Source organism: Macrotis lagotis, chromosome 1 (assembly GCF_037893015.1).
Source record: "Macrotis lagotis isolate mMagLag1 chromosome 1, bilby.v1.9.chrom.fasta, whole genome shotgun sequence".
Classification (NCBI taxonomy): domain Eukaryota; kingdom Metazoa; phylum Chordata; class Mammalia; order Peramelemorphia; family Peramelidae; genus Macrotis; species Macrotis lagotis.
In genome coordinates, this window is record NC_133658.1 from 864,755,105 (window position 1) to 864,770,875 (window position 15,771).

The window sequence follows — 15,771 nt, forward strand, 5'->3', positions numbered from 1 at the left end:
TCTCCTCATCTCTTATTCTCATTCCCCATCACCCCTGTCAATATCCCACACTAAACCTATTCTTGCCCTCTACTGCACTCCCTGGACACCTGCTCCATAAGCAACAAACTTGTTTTGATCTTACGTCTTTTTCTTCCTCCCTCTTTGTATCTTCTGGCTCTCACCTGGGGGCTACCTGATGATCCAACACCTCCTTTTCCAGCACCAGATGCACTTTTAGTTTTTGCAAGGCAATGGGGTTAAGTGGCTCGCCCAAGACCACACAACTAGGTAATTATTAAGTGTCCGAGGCTGGATTTGAACTCGGGTACTTCTGACTCCAGGGCAGGTGCTCTTATCCACTGTGCCACCTAGATGCCCCACCAGATGCACTTTTACTCATTCTTTCCAGGGAAACCAGGACACACCTTGCCCCTTCCAGATTCTCCTGTCAACACTCAGTAGCCTCTTTTCCTCTGAGGCTCATTCAATCAAGATAAGTCACCCAACCAAAAATCCTGCCAACTTCTGTTGGCTGCCCTCAAAGATGCTTGCCTTCAAACACTAATCTCATAGTTCCTCAGTTTATTCATTTTGTAGGATCAGCTTGCTCCGTTTTGCCTCAGTCACACAGAAAGTTGGTCATATCTTTGTTCTTACCTTCACTCACAAACACACCACTTCTATGTTCCATGAATTCTAAAATTCCTTTAGTGGATTAAAATCTATTGAGATTCCACATCTCCCTCCACCTGGCAACTCTAAACCTTGTCCTTCATCTACACTGTGAACTCCATTCATCATATTGTTCAGCTTGCCCAGCAAACCCCAGCTTTGGATTGCTTGCATCATCCACTGCCTTTGCTCCTATGCAATGCTGCTGAATAAAGCTAGAAAAAATCATGCAATCAAGTTCACTAAGGTCAAATATGCCTACCTCTTTGGGGACTCTCCCTGCAATAGGGCAATCCATTTAGATCTCCACAACTGACTCATCCACCTTACCACAATGGCTTTTCCACATTTTTCATAACTGTCATGGCTTCGCCATTCCCACTATCTCAGTTAAGATCTTTGTCTTATATTTTGCTGGAAAACAAGCTCCCTCTTAAGCCCTTGTTCATGTCTCCTCCTCTAGCCATCTCATATAATGAAGTAACCCTTCTACTTACCAGGTGAAACCCCACTCATGCACAAGTGCTCCCATGTCATCCCATCTCCATAGATTGTCCCTAATTATCTCTATTCTGTCACTTATTTTCAATTTCTGTGATTATTAACTCATCTCACTTGATCCATCCATCTCTGCTATTGTCCCATATCTCTCCTCCCCTTTGTGACTAAAGCCCTGGATAAAGACATCTATAATAGGTGTGTTCCTTTGCTTTCTTCTCACTCCCTATTTACATACTGGCTTCTGACTTCATTTTTCAACTGAAACTACTCTCTCCAAATATACTACTAATCTCTTACATGCCAAACCCAATGGACTTTTCTCAGTTCTCATCCTGAAAGTAATGAGCTCAGGAAGTCTACTTTGAAAGTTGGAGATGCAAGACTAGAGATCCTAGAAAGGGAGCTGGACAACTGGGAGCTAATAAGATCACCAAATGAAACAGTATAGAAGAGGGTCCAAGACAGAGGTCTATGTCATGGATGACCTGAAAATACACAAAGAAGTCTGAGAAACCATCAAAAAGGTAGGAGAAGAACCAGGAAGGAGAAGTGTCATGAAAATCTAGAGCCCAAGCAGGGTCAAATGCCTCCAATTCAGAAATGCAATAGGGTCAGAGTCTGTCACTGCCACAGAATCCTAGTTCATCCACTAAAGCTGGAGAGATGAGTAAATAAAAAGAAATGCCATCCAAAATAAAAAAGTATTGCCTTATTCAGTACCATGTCAATCAAACTATCAAAAATTATTTTACAAATTTAGAAAATATATTTATCTGGAGGAAGAAAATGTCAAGAATATCAAGGGAATTAATGAAAAAAAAGTGCAAAGGAACCAGATCTGAAACTACATTATAAAGAAGCAGTCATCAAACCTGACTGGTATTGACTAAGAAATAGAGACATGGACTAGGGGGATAGATTGGGTACAAAAGAAATAGTAGTAAATGACAATGGTAAACTATTGTTCGATAAACCCAAAGACTCAAGTTTCTGGGATAAGATCTAGTTATGTGACAAAAACTGCTGAGAAAACTGGAAAATAGCACAGCAAAAATTAGGCATAGACCCACATTTCACACCCAACACCAAAATAAAGTAGAAACAGATGCCAGATTTAGACATAAAGGGTGAAACCATAAGCCAATTAGGAGAACAAAGAATAATAGTCTATCTGTTAGATCTATGAAGAAGGGAAGAGTTTATGGCAAATCAAGAGATAGAGAACATTATAAATTGCAAATGAGTAATTTTGGCTACATTAAATTAAAAAGGTTTTGCATAAATAAAACCAATGCAACCAAGATTAGAAGGAATGCAGAAAACTGGAAAAAACTATTTTCACTGCTAATGTTTCTGATAAAGGACTCATTTCTAAAATATACAGAGAACTGAGTCAAATGTATAAAAATACAAGTCATTCTCCAATTAATAAATGGTCAAAGGAAAAAAAAATTAAATGGTCACAGGACATGCATTGGCAATATTTATATGAAAAAAGTCCATGTGAACACCTGGGGTGGGTATTCTAAACTTATGGATGTCATGTTTCCTTTGAGCTGCTTCAATTCTATCCTCCTCACAGAGTGCAGCCTCCCAATGATGAGGGCACGCCACGCTGGGCAATCCCTGTGCCAGTATCTACCATGTGGAACAATCAATGCTAAAGCTCTTCAATGAGACCTTCAGGGTGCCCCAGTATCTTCTGACCCCCTTGTGAGCACTTGCCCTGTGTGAGTTCTCCAAGTTTTTTTGGTCAAGCCTATGTCTGGCATTCTAACACCATGTCTAGTCCATTGAAGTTGCACTCTCTGTAGTCATGTTGAAATGCTAGGCAGTTTAGCTCGATAAAGGACCTCAGTGTCTGGTATCTTCTCCTGCCAGGAGAATCTTTCTAAGACAATTTAAATAGAAGCGATTCAGTTTCCTGGCATGGTGCTGGTAGACAGTCCAGGTTTCACAAGCATAGAGCAGTGAAGTCAACACAATGGCTCTGTAGACCTTCAGTTTGGTAGGCAGTCTAATACCTCTTCTCTCCCACGTTTTCTTTCCGGGTCTCACAAATCCTGATCTAGCTTTGACAATGCAATTGTCGATCTCACTGTCAATGTGTACCTCCTTGGAAAGGATACTGTCAAGGTAAGGGAACTTGTTCACAGAACTCAAAACTTCTCCATTTGCTGAAATAGATGGTTCCACAAATGGACAGTGTAGTGTTGGCTGATGGAGCACCTGGGTTTTCTTGGGGTTAATTGTTCCGACTAAAATTAGTACAACCAGCAGAGAACCAAGCCATACTTAATTGCATTTCAGTTTCAGAGGCTAGGGTGAGAGCACAATCATTTGGAAACAGAAGATCCTGAACCCAACATTCCCTCCACTTTGGTCTTGTCTTGTAGTCTTTTCAAGTTGAAGAATTTGCCATCAGTGCTGTAGCTGAGCTTGAGGCCATGTTCATCCTCACTGAAGATGTTTGATAACATGGCTGAAAACATCATGCTAAAAAGTATGGGAGCAAGTACACATCCATGTTTCACTTCATTGGTGACTGGGAAATCTCAAGAGCATTGTCCACTATCCAGAACTCAGGCAAGCACACTGTCATGAAATTCACCCACAATACTAATGAACTTCTCTAGGCAACCAATTTTGACATAATTTTCCATAAGCCCTCATGACTGATGGTATCAAAGGCCTTGACCAGATCTACAAACATTGTATACAATGAAATATGTGCCTGTTCCTGGCATTTTATCTTGAGTTGTTGGATAGCAAACACCATATTGACTGTTCTTCTATCCCTTCTGAAGCCACACTAACTCTGAGGGAGGTGACCATCTTCCAGGTGAAAGATCAGCCTATTAAGGACTCTGGCAAGAATCTTACCAGTAATGATTAAAAGAGAAATAACCCCTGTGATTGTCACAGGACAATCTAGTCCCTTTACCTTTATAGAGACTGACAGTGTAGGCATCCTTGAATTCTAGGGGTTCTAGGATTCTAGGAACCTCTTCATGCCATATAACCAGGAAATTTTCAGTCAGTTTTTGGATGAGCAATGGATCCCCTACATTGTAGATCTCAGCTGAAATAGAATCAGCACCAGGTGTTTTGCCACTTGAAAGGAGCCTAATGGCATTCAAAAACCTTTTCTTCAGTTGGAACTTTAGCTAGGAACTGATTGACTTCAACTTGAGGTAAATGGTCAATGACTTCTGCATTGATTGATGATGGCCTGTTAAGAACATTACGGAAATGTTCAGCCCATGGAGTTGAGAACTGATCCAATGATTCTAGAGAGCAATTTGGAACTATGTCCAAAGGGCAATCAAACCGTATATATCCTTTGATCTAATAATTATCACTACTGGGTCTATATCCCAGAGATCATAAAATAAGAAGAAAGATCCCTATGTACAAAAATATTTACAGCAGCTCTTTTTGTAGTGGCAAAGAACTGGAAATTGAGGGAATACCTATTAATGGGGAAATGGCTGAACAAGCTATGGTATATGAATATAACAGAGCACTATGGTTCTAAGAAATCATGAGTGGCCAGATTTCAGAAAAATCTGGAAAGACTTACATGAAGGATGCTGAGTGAAGTGAGCAGAACCAGGAGAACATTATACACATAATTAGCAACATTGTAAGATGATCAATTATTAAGGACACAGCTCCTCTCATCAGTTAAGTGATCAAGGACAATCCTTAGAGACCTGTTATAGAAAATGTCATCCATATCCAGAGGAAAAAACTATGGAGTGTGATGCAGAGCAAAACATACTTTGCTCATTTTTTAAAACTTATTTTATGTTTCTTTCTTTCTCATGATTTTTTTCATCTTAGTTCTAATTCTTCTTACATAACATAATTAATATGGAAATATGTTAAATACAATTGTACATGTATAATCTATATCAGATTGCTTGCTGCCATAGGGAGGAGGAAGGAAAGGGAGGGTGATAGAAAAATGTGGAAATCAAAAGCTTGCAAAAGGAACCTTTGCATGTAATTGTGAAAAAAAAATTTTAAGTTATTGCCAATCTAATACTATAAAAATTGTAAGCAAAAACTCAAAAGAAAAAATGGATTTTTCCAAAACAACATGACATTAAAAAAAACTAAACCAAAGTTCTTAAGAATTGGAAGGATAAGTTTAGAAGGGAAAAAAAAATAAAATTTACCCAAGAAAATGAATCTTTGAAAGTAGTATGGATGATGCATAAATTAATGACTCTATGAGATAACATGGAATATTAGAACAAAATCAAAAGATTGAAAAAAATAGAATTTAAAGACATCTTAATTAAAAACAACTGACCTAGAAAACAGCTCAAGGAAAGATAATGCAACAGTCACTGAACTCACTAAAAACTATAATTTAAAATAATTTTAGCCTGGACTTCATGAAATCATAAGTGAAAACTGCCCAGATCTATTAGAAATAGAGGGCAAAGTGAACATAGAATTCACTGATCATCCGCTGAAAGAAAATCCAGAAGAAAATACACCAAGGCCATAAGAACCAAACTCCAGAGTTTCTACATGAAAGGAAAAATAATGCAAGCATCCAGAAGGAAGCAGTTCAAATGTCAAGGACCCACAGTCAAGTTCCCACAAGACTTAACAGCTTTTACCAAACCCTAGAGGAAATCTTGGAATGCAATATTCCAAAAGATAAAAAAAGTTAGGTTTACAATTTAGAGTAACTTATTTTGAGAAGCGGAGTATAATCCTATGGGGAGAAATGAAGCTTTTGTTTTTTGTTTTTTGTTTGTTTTTTTTAGTTTTTTTCAAGGCAAATGGGGTTAAGTGGCTTGCCCAAGGCCACACAGCTAGGTAATTATTAAGTGTCTGAGACTGGATTTGAACCCAGGTACTCCTGACTCCAAGGCCCGTGCTTTATCCACTACCCCACTTAGCTGCCCCAAAAAATGAAGTTTTAAGGAAGCAGAGGACCATCTAGTATTACTAATGAAAAGGTCAGAGCCAAGTTAAGAGCTTTGAAATGCAAAGGTCCAGAAAAACTTTAAAAGGCAAACTTATTTGAGTAGTTGGGAAATGTATGATGATGGAGTGCTAACATTCTAATAAAGACAGGAGAAACACGTGTCTTTTCCTGAGCTTTAGGGAGTTTAATAAGAAAATGAGAAGTCTTGGGGATGAATTGGTTTTGTTCTCCACACTTAAAGAGGGAAAAGGAGGAATACAATAGTGTGGAAAAGAGAAAGAAGATGGAATTTGCTACATCTCATAACTAAGGTATGTAACAAAACCCAAGGAGAAGAGAAAGAAAAAATATTCAGGAGCTTCCCTAACAAGATACATATGGACTATATGACTACAATTACAAAATACTCTTTATAAATGAATATCTAAATAAATTGAAGAGAAATGAACTGTTCAAGGTTAGGACAAACCAATGTAATAATAATACTCCATAGATTTACTTATTCAATGCCATACTAAACAAATTATCAAAAAGTTACTTTATAGAGCTAAGGAAAAACTGAACTGGAGAATGAGAAGATCAAGAATCTCAAGAATAATGAAAAAAGTGGAAAGGAAGGAGGCCTAGAAGTATCATATCTCAAACTATATTATAAAGCAATGATGATTAAAACTATATGGTAGGGGCCAAGATGGTGACAAGAAAGGATCGTGTCTTAGGCACTGTCTCATAAAACTCATAAGCTAAGGACTCTAACTAAACTTTCGAGAGACAGAAACCACAGAGGGACCCAGTGAGGCAGTTCTCCTACTCAAGGTAACCTGGAAAAGAGCAGAAAGGCTCTGCTCCCTGGGGTCAGAGGGGCGGCCTGATGGAGGGGTGGCCTGCCAGAGCAAAAGAACTACAGCCTCCCCGAGGCAGCCCCAGGGCGCTGGGAGCTGTGGCTCACAGCAGTGGGGGAGTCTCCTGAGCTACACCCTGGGGAGCACTGGGCACAAAGTTGGGGAACAGCGGGGGACCTCTGCCAGAGTGAGCACGTGGAGCCCAGCCCTCAGGGCACACAGTGAGCAAATTGGTCTTTCGGCAGCCCAGATCTAGGAACAGAAGCAGGTGGAGTGGGTAAGCAGGTGCCCCCAGGGCATGAGCCCATTGAACCTAGGGAGGGAAGAGAGAGACTGCCAAGCTCTGTCCTCTGCCCCTGGAACAGGACTCTGGGGCTCTGACCACATTCAGATCCTGATCACAGTCTAGCCCCCCCCGCCCCACCTCAGCCCTGTGGCAGAGGGGGGCACATATGGTCATTCACAGACCAGGAAGGAGGACAGAGCCTCATACACTGAGACCCTTGTGGGAGTGTCCCAAAAGCTCAGGAAGCACCCTCAAACCAGGCTCAGACTGGGAAAATGAGCAAGCAGAGAAACAAGAGGAACACCATTGAGAAATATTTTGCAAATGAACCCAAGAAGGATCAAAATACTCAGTCTGAAAATGAGGAAGCACAAGCTCCTGCATCTAAAGACTCCAAGAAAAACAGAAATTGGGCTCAGGCTATGACAGAGCTCAAAAAAGACTTTGAAAATCAAATGAAGAAGTTAGAAGAAAAACTAGGAAAAGAAATGAGAGATGTAGGAAAAACATGAAAATGAAGTCAGCAGCTTAGTTAAGGAAATCCAAAAAAATGCTGAAGAAAATAGCATGCTAAAAAACAGCTTAGGTCAAATGGATAAAACAGTTCAAAAAGTTATGGAGGAGAAGAATTCTTTAAAAAGCAAAATGGGTCAGATGGAAAAAGAGATAAGAAAACTCTCTGAGGAGAACAAATCCTTCAGACAAAAAATAGAATTCAGGGAGATTGATGAATTTACCAGAAATCAGGAATCAATACTTCAAAACCAAAAACATGAAAAATTAGAAGAAAATGTGAAATATCTCATTAAAAAAACTGATATGGAAAACAGACTTAGGAAAGATAATTTTAAAATTATTGGAATACCTGAAAGTCATGATCAGGAAAAGAGCCTTGACATCATTTTCAAAGAATTACTACAGGAAAATTGCCCTAATATTCTAGAAGCAGAGGGCAAAATAGAAATGGAGAGAATCCACCAATCCCCCTGAGAAAGAGATCCCAAAAATCCAACCCCTAGGAATATTATAGCCAAGTTCCAGAACTCCCAAGTCAAAGAGAAAATATTAAAAGCAGCCAGAAGGACATAGTTCAAATATCGTGAAGCTGCAATTAGGATCACACAGGACTTAGCAGCAACTACATTGGAAGCTCGTAGGGCTTGGAATACAATATACCAGAAGGCAAGAGCTTAGAATGCAACCGAGAATCAACTACCCAGCAAGGCTGAATATCCTCTTCCAGGGAAAAAGATGGACTTTCAATGAACCAGGGGAATTTCAAATGTTCCTGTTGGAATGGCCAGAGCTGAACAGGAGGTTTGATCTTCAGATACAGGACTCAGGTGAAGCATAGAGATTGGAGGAGAAGGGGAAAATATGAGGGACTTGATGATGATGAACTGCATGTATTCCTGCATAGAAAAATGACACTGACAATACTCATATGAACCTTCTCAGTTAATAGAGCAGGTAGAAGGAGCTTTTAAAGTTGAAGCACAGGAGAAACCTGAATTTGAAGATAAAATATGGTGTAAAAATGGAGTCAATAGAAAAAAAGGGAAATGTAATGGGAGAAAGAAAAAGGAGAGGGGGAATAGGCCAAGATATTTCATGTAAGATTTTTCTTTATTACAATGAGCTATTGCAATGATATGGAAGGGGGCAAGGGGGAATGAGGGAAACTTTACTCTCATCAGAGGTGGCTAGGAGAGGAAACAGCATATATACTCAATGGGGTATAGACATCTGGAGTAAGAAGGAGAGAAGGGGGACTGGGGGGAAGCGGGGAATGTGAGTGACGGAGGAGAGGATGGACCATGGTGGGAGAGTGGTCAGATGTAACACATTTTCTTTTTTACTTCTTGCAAGGGGCTGGGATTGGATGGGCTGTCCAGGACCATAGGGCCAGGTGGATGCTGGGCCTAAGGAGTGATAGGGGGCCTTGGGGCCTCTTGGCCCCAGGACCAGGGAGCTGTCTGCTGTGCCACTCAGCTACACTATAGCAGAGTCAGAGTGAAAGGAGAGAGAATATATAGTAAATGGTAGTGGAGAAATACAAAAGGAGGGAGTTGCAATCAGCAATGGCAATGGTGGAAAAATATGGAAGTAACTTTTGCCATGGACTTATCATAAAGAATGTGATCCACCCATGACAGAGTTGGTGTTGAAACAAGGACTGAAGCACATTTTTTATTATTATTATTTGGGGGGGGGTACAGGGCAAATGGGGCTGGGTGGCCTGCCTGGGGCCACATAGCAGGGTGATCTTTGGTTATCTGGGGCCGGATTTGGACCCAGGTGCTCCCGGCTCAAGGGCCAATGCTCTGTCCGCCACCCAGCCACTCCTACTATTATTACTATTTTATTTTATTTTGGTTTTTTTGTTTTTTTTTTTTTTTTTTTTTTGGTTTTTGCAGGGCAGTGGGTTCGGGTAGCTTGCAAGTCACACGGCTGGGTGATTGTTGCATCTACGGGGCTGGATGTGGGCTTGGGTACTTGTGGCTCCAGGACTGGTGCTCCATCCATTGCACCACCTGGCCATACCTACAATTATTACTATTATTTTTTTTAATTTTAATTTTTTTCTCTCCCCTTTACTTTATTGCTCAAGCAAGTCTATATTTGTGGGGGGAGGGGGTATTTTGTTTACAATTAAGAATATTTTATTAATGTAAAAAAACATTATTTGTACAAAATGAGAATAAATATAAAAAAATTATATGGTATTTGTGTGGGATAAAAATGCACTTAAAAAAATATAGACTCCTTTGAGCTAAAAAAAAAAAGCTTTTATCGAGAAAAGGGCAGAATCCAAGTCTCACAAAGGTAGTGAAGATCAAGGAGCTGTTCCGAATTGACAGTCAAGCAAGATCACATGGCCCGATGTGATCTCTTCCTCCTCCTCCCTATCGTCTCTCTTTGTCAACTCAATGGTTAGTCTTCAGAGTTACATTCTACTTGTGAAAATCTACCCCAGCAACAAAGAAAAGAATGAAAGGTTTTCATAAAATATTACCTCACCATCCAGATGGTAAGAATAACCTTCAAGATTATAACTATCTTATTGAAGTAATGTAACTTGTCTTGGAATGCAAGGTCTAGGAACAGTCTACTTATCATCAAACAAGAGGAAGGCAAGGTTTTTCTCATGGGAAAGTCTACTATCCTCCTAATAGCCAATAAAAGTAGTCTTATCAAAAGTGAGGAGAGTGAACCACTTGATTGGAATACAAGGGGCTTTCTTCTAGAAATAGTTTAAGAATAATAGCTGTTCTTTAATATTTCTTAAGGCTTAGAGGACTTCACTGGGAATATTAACCCTGAAATGGTTTTATTGAGAATATTGCACTCAGTCTTGATTAAAAATAAAGATCAATGAAACAAATTAGGTAGTTGACATCCAGAAACATACAAACAAACCAGTATAATGTTTGATAAACCCTCAAACTTCACTAAACTGGGGATAAGGCATTATTAGACAAAAATTGCTGGGAACTTGGAAAATGGTCTGAAATTATCTTGATACCAACAATTTCTCAATTGTGGCAGAGTATGCTACAAAAAGGTCCAAGTGAATACATCTTATATATAAAAAGTCATATCATAAACAAATTGTAGGATCAGAAAAAGAGATACTTTTCACAGCTATGAATAAGGAAAAACTTCTTGACCAATCAATGGAGATAGAGGATCACAAAAAATAAAAATGAACAATCCTAATTTATAAGATTGAAAACGCTCTGCATAAAATGCATAGATTGATGCAGTTAAATGAAAGAGTAAACAGAAAAAAATGAAATAGTAAATAGAAAAAAAATCTTTACAGTGAGTTTCTGATAAAAGTTTGATATTCAAGAAATTCAAATATATTAAGAACAAGTTATTAAAGATAAATGTCAAATGATATGAAGTCAAGTTGCAAAATAAGACAAGCCACTAGTTAACTACATGGGGAAAAAAATGTTTCAAATACAAATTAAAACTCAGAGATTCTAACTTACATCCACCAGATTGTCAGACAAAAAAAAAAAAGGAAATGGTTTGTTGGAGGGCAGAAACTCCAATGTGCTGCTTGCTGGTAGAGCTGTAAATTGGTCTAGCCATTTTGGGAAGTAATTTGGAATTATATCCTCCAAATCAACAACTGATGCCTACTTTTTTTTTTTTAAGGTTTTTGCAAGGCAATGGGGTTAAGTGGCTTGCCCAAAGCCACACACAGCTAGGTAATTATTAAGTGTCTGAGGCCAGACTTGAACTCAGGTCCTCCTGACTCCAGGGCTGGTGCTCTATCCACTGTGCCACCTAGCCACACCCTGATGCCTACTCTTTGGCTTAGTAATACCACTACACTATATACTCTAAGATATTAAAGAATCCATCCATACAAAGATTTTTATAGCAGCATTTTTTTGTTGAAGCAAGGAAACAGAAACTAAGGAAATGACCACCAACCAGGGAATGGCTGAATAAATCATGGTATGTGAATACAATGAAATATTGTGCTTCAGGAAATGATAGAAGGTATGGATTCAGAAAAACAGGGTAAGTGGGGTAAGTGAACAAGACCAAGAGAACAATTCTATTACCACACTGTTACAAAGGATATTTTGAAAGACCTAAGAACTCTGATTAATGCAATAACTAACTAACCCTGCAGATGACTGATGATTAAACCCGATATCCACCTCTAACACAGGTAATGGACTCTGGTGCTGAAGCATACATACATTTATCTACTGAATGAATTGTGCTGCTATATGATGCTTATTTGCTCAGGGAAGGGTTTGGTGGGGGGTGAGGGGGAGACATTAGTGCTAGTAATGCTTCACTATATCAACCCACCAAAAAAAACATCACTGAAGCATTTCATGTACATATGTACATGCACAGAAGAAAACTGGTCAGAAGGAAACCAAGACAATTTAGAAAACAAGAAATTAATTATATAAAGAAAATAAGATGAAATAGAGATTCAGTTTCATTTATGAATTCCTTTTTCTGTTCTTTGAATTTCAGAATGTTCAAACTTAATTGACTGTGTGACCCTGGGAAAATCACTTACTTTCTGCCTATCTGTTTCCTCATCTGCAAAATGGGTTTAATAATAGCACCTACCTTCTAGGGTTGTGTGAGGATTAAGATTTGTAAAGAATTTATCATGGGCAGCAAGGTGGTACAGAGGATAAAGTGCTGGGTCTGGAGTCAGGAAGACTCTCAAGTTCAAATATGGCCTCAGACATTTACAAGTAGTATGACTCTAGGCAAGTCACTTTACCTTGCCTGCCTCAGTTTCCTCATCTGTAAAATGAGCTGGAGAACGAAATAGCAAACCCCAAATGAATTCATGAAAAAATGGATATGATGAACAATAACAAGGTTCATGCATGTTGGTCCAGGTGAGAATAACAAGACTAGTCCATTTAAAAAATATTACACACATCTGCAAAACACAGGTTTTCAAACTTGAAAAGGAATACCAAGACCAAAATGAAAAGCGGTCCCTGTCCTTGTGGAGCTTCTGTTCTATCACAGGATGCCAATAAGTCAATCCTGGGGACAATTGGAGAAGAGATGACTTAAGAGTTTGGGAATTAAGAAGAGCCCCCTGGAGGAGGTGGCTCAGTGAAGATCCACTGAACTTGGTAGCCAAGGATTAAAAGGCGCCCCCAACATGAGGTGAGTGCAATACTGGCATGGGAGGAATACCTCCCCTCAAGCTTACTCTCTACAACTAACCCATTTATAAAAACATAAATGTGAGATAATTTGAGACACAGCACTTAAATGGGGGGTCACAACAGGGTTTATGGTCACCTGAATTGAAGTTTGAAATAAGCCATGGCAAAAGTAGAGGTACATCCCAGGGCATGTGGGACAGGCTGGCTGGTCCTGCGAAGGTAGGAAGAACAAAGTTTACTTGTGGTTAATAGCAACAAGGGAGACTGGAATCTGAGAATGTGTGCAGGTTTGGAGTCTGATTGTGAAGAGAATTAAAGGCCAAGCTTAGAAGGGTGCTGCTGACTCCTCTCCCTACTTCAGATCTGTGACCACTTCCCTATAAAGGTGATCATCTGGAATAAAAAAAAAAAGCTTAATTTGGAAGGGTGAGCCTTAAGACCAGAGAATGACATACATTCATTTATTGAACTAATACTTAATGCCAATCTGGGGAGCTGGGATCCCAAAGATTCCCATCTTCAAGTTTGCAATGAGGTTGGGAAGTCCTTCAGATTATAAAGACAAGAGTTCATTTCTGGGGAACAAAATCTTTAGAGGTAGCACTAAAGTTGGTCCTTGGGAGGTAACTCTTTTTGAGTTAAGACAAAACCCAAGATAGCAGGATTAGAATGGGTTTTACCAGCTATTGGTAATGGCAAATACAAGAGATCCAATCACAATGGTGCTTTAGGGAAATACTCATTAGGGGTACATGAAGGAGTTGACAGACTGGAAGGAGTCTCAAGAATTTGGAAACATTGCTTTGAGAGATTAAAGAACTAGATAGATTTTGTAGTAGATTATCTGTAGTAGAATACATGAGCTGCTGAAGGTTACAATTCCCTTTATTTTTCTGAGGTTGAATGAGTAGGAAGTGGGGTAATTTGCATGTTATCCAGGGTAATCCATTCAAGAGGATATGACTAGCAGGTGGCTGCACATTACAAGACAGGAATACAGAAACTGAGAGGGAGGGTACAGATGCAAACTTAAGATCCTACCCAGAGAAGTGATAAAAGCTTAGGAGTGGAGAACTACCAGAAAGGATACAAGAAATAAATACTTAACAGGAACTTTAGAAACACTACAAGGTTGTAAAAGAAAGACCATCAAGAGGCAGAAGTCAGCCTCAAAGAGATATTTCATCACACCCCCTTATCTTACAAAGATTATAAAGGGCCGGAGAGAAGTGATCAACTTTGTGGTTTACCTGTAGCATGAGCCCAGAGATCCAGTTAAAGCACAAGTACCAACCAACACAAGTTGTGAAAACATAACGGAAAGACCTTATGATTCAGGTGTCACCTAATCATCAAATCCTTTCTCCAGTGTTTCAATAGTCATGTTCTGGGAAAGGCCATGGCAACAACTCAAATCAATCCTTGTTTTTGGTGGAGAATCTGATATCCCAGAGTAGAAAAGTGAATTGATCTTAGAGTCCAGGTCTCCAGATTATTCAATCTGGTATACTTTCCAGTAAAACAAAGTGTTTTTAGTCATACCACCAAGTTGAAGTGGGGCAAGTAAGATGTTGGAACTTAATCAAAGTGTTATATGCTTAACATGAACTGCTGATACCAATATTCTGAACAAAGTATTAGCTAGGGGATTATACACTGAAGAATCATCAGCACAGATGATGAAGAGATAGCAATGCACACCTCAGGAAGCTGAAAACCACTGCTAATGTTTGATTACCAAACCCAGGATTCACAGAAAATAGAAAAATATTTAAGAACAATCCAAGCCAAACTGTATCCAGCTTTATTAAAGATACTTTTCATAAACAATCATGGTAATTCAGGCAGGACATGGGCTACGATCTGCAACAGTATACAACAACTTTCAAACTCCCCTCCTCCATGGACTACCAAAACATAAAGTCACTATAAAACCCAATGAAGAGTCTTTATTTTATACTTTAAACAGGGAAAGTTTAGAGTGAGGGTGGACACTTTCACATTGAGCCTATGTTGTTTAACAACTTTTCACGAGCCTACCCTGACTTTTGAGGAAATGAAAACTGCAGAATTCTTAATTGGAAAAGATCCCCAATATGAAAGGAACTTCGGCTCTTTTGGGGAGGCCTCCTCGGGGCCATAATTCAAGTCCAGATTAGCTGAAAGACTGGTATCAAACACAATTAATTTGGGGGTAGGGAAAGGAGAGAAAAAGGGGCAGATCCTGATAGGCCCCTAGGTTTAGAGGAGTCAAGTTGATGCTTATGGCAGACAGGGAAGAAGTACAAATTTTTGAAGTTATCCATTGAGGGTATCAGTGATCTTATCTATGTATCTGGGGTAAGTGTGAACCTCCTCTTGGTATTCAAGAGAAGTCCTCTCAAAAACTAGGAGGGGAAAAACACCCCACCTATTTCAACCCAGCTTCTGAAACATCCTATCTGTAACATCTGCCCCATCCCCTCAAAACAACAACAAAGCGTTCTGTGTGCTAACAACATAGCTTAAAAAAAAAGTAAAACAAAATTCTGCATTTTTATAAAACTTGATAAAAAATAGTATTTCAAACTGTACAGTCACCAGAAGTACACAGTTATCAAAAATTCACACAATTCACTTGGCATCTCCAGCACCTTCAGCTTTCTGTGCCTGTAAGAAAAAGAAAACAACTATCAATACTGAGGATGGGCATGATGGGCAGCCAGGTCCACAGCAGATCTGAGTAAGAGCTCTGTCTAGGCACTACACCTCACTGTATGCCCCCAGGCAGACCTCTGCCCTTGTCTCATGAGTAAGTCCAACTCTATGATGGGAATTGTTTGTTACCTCCCTCACAGGACTTCTGTGGAAAAAAAAATA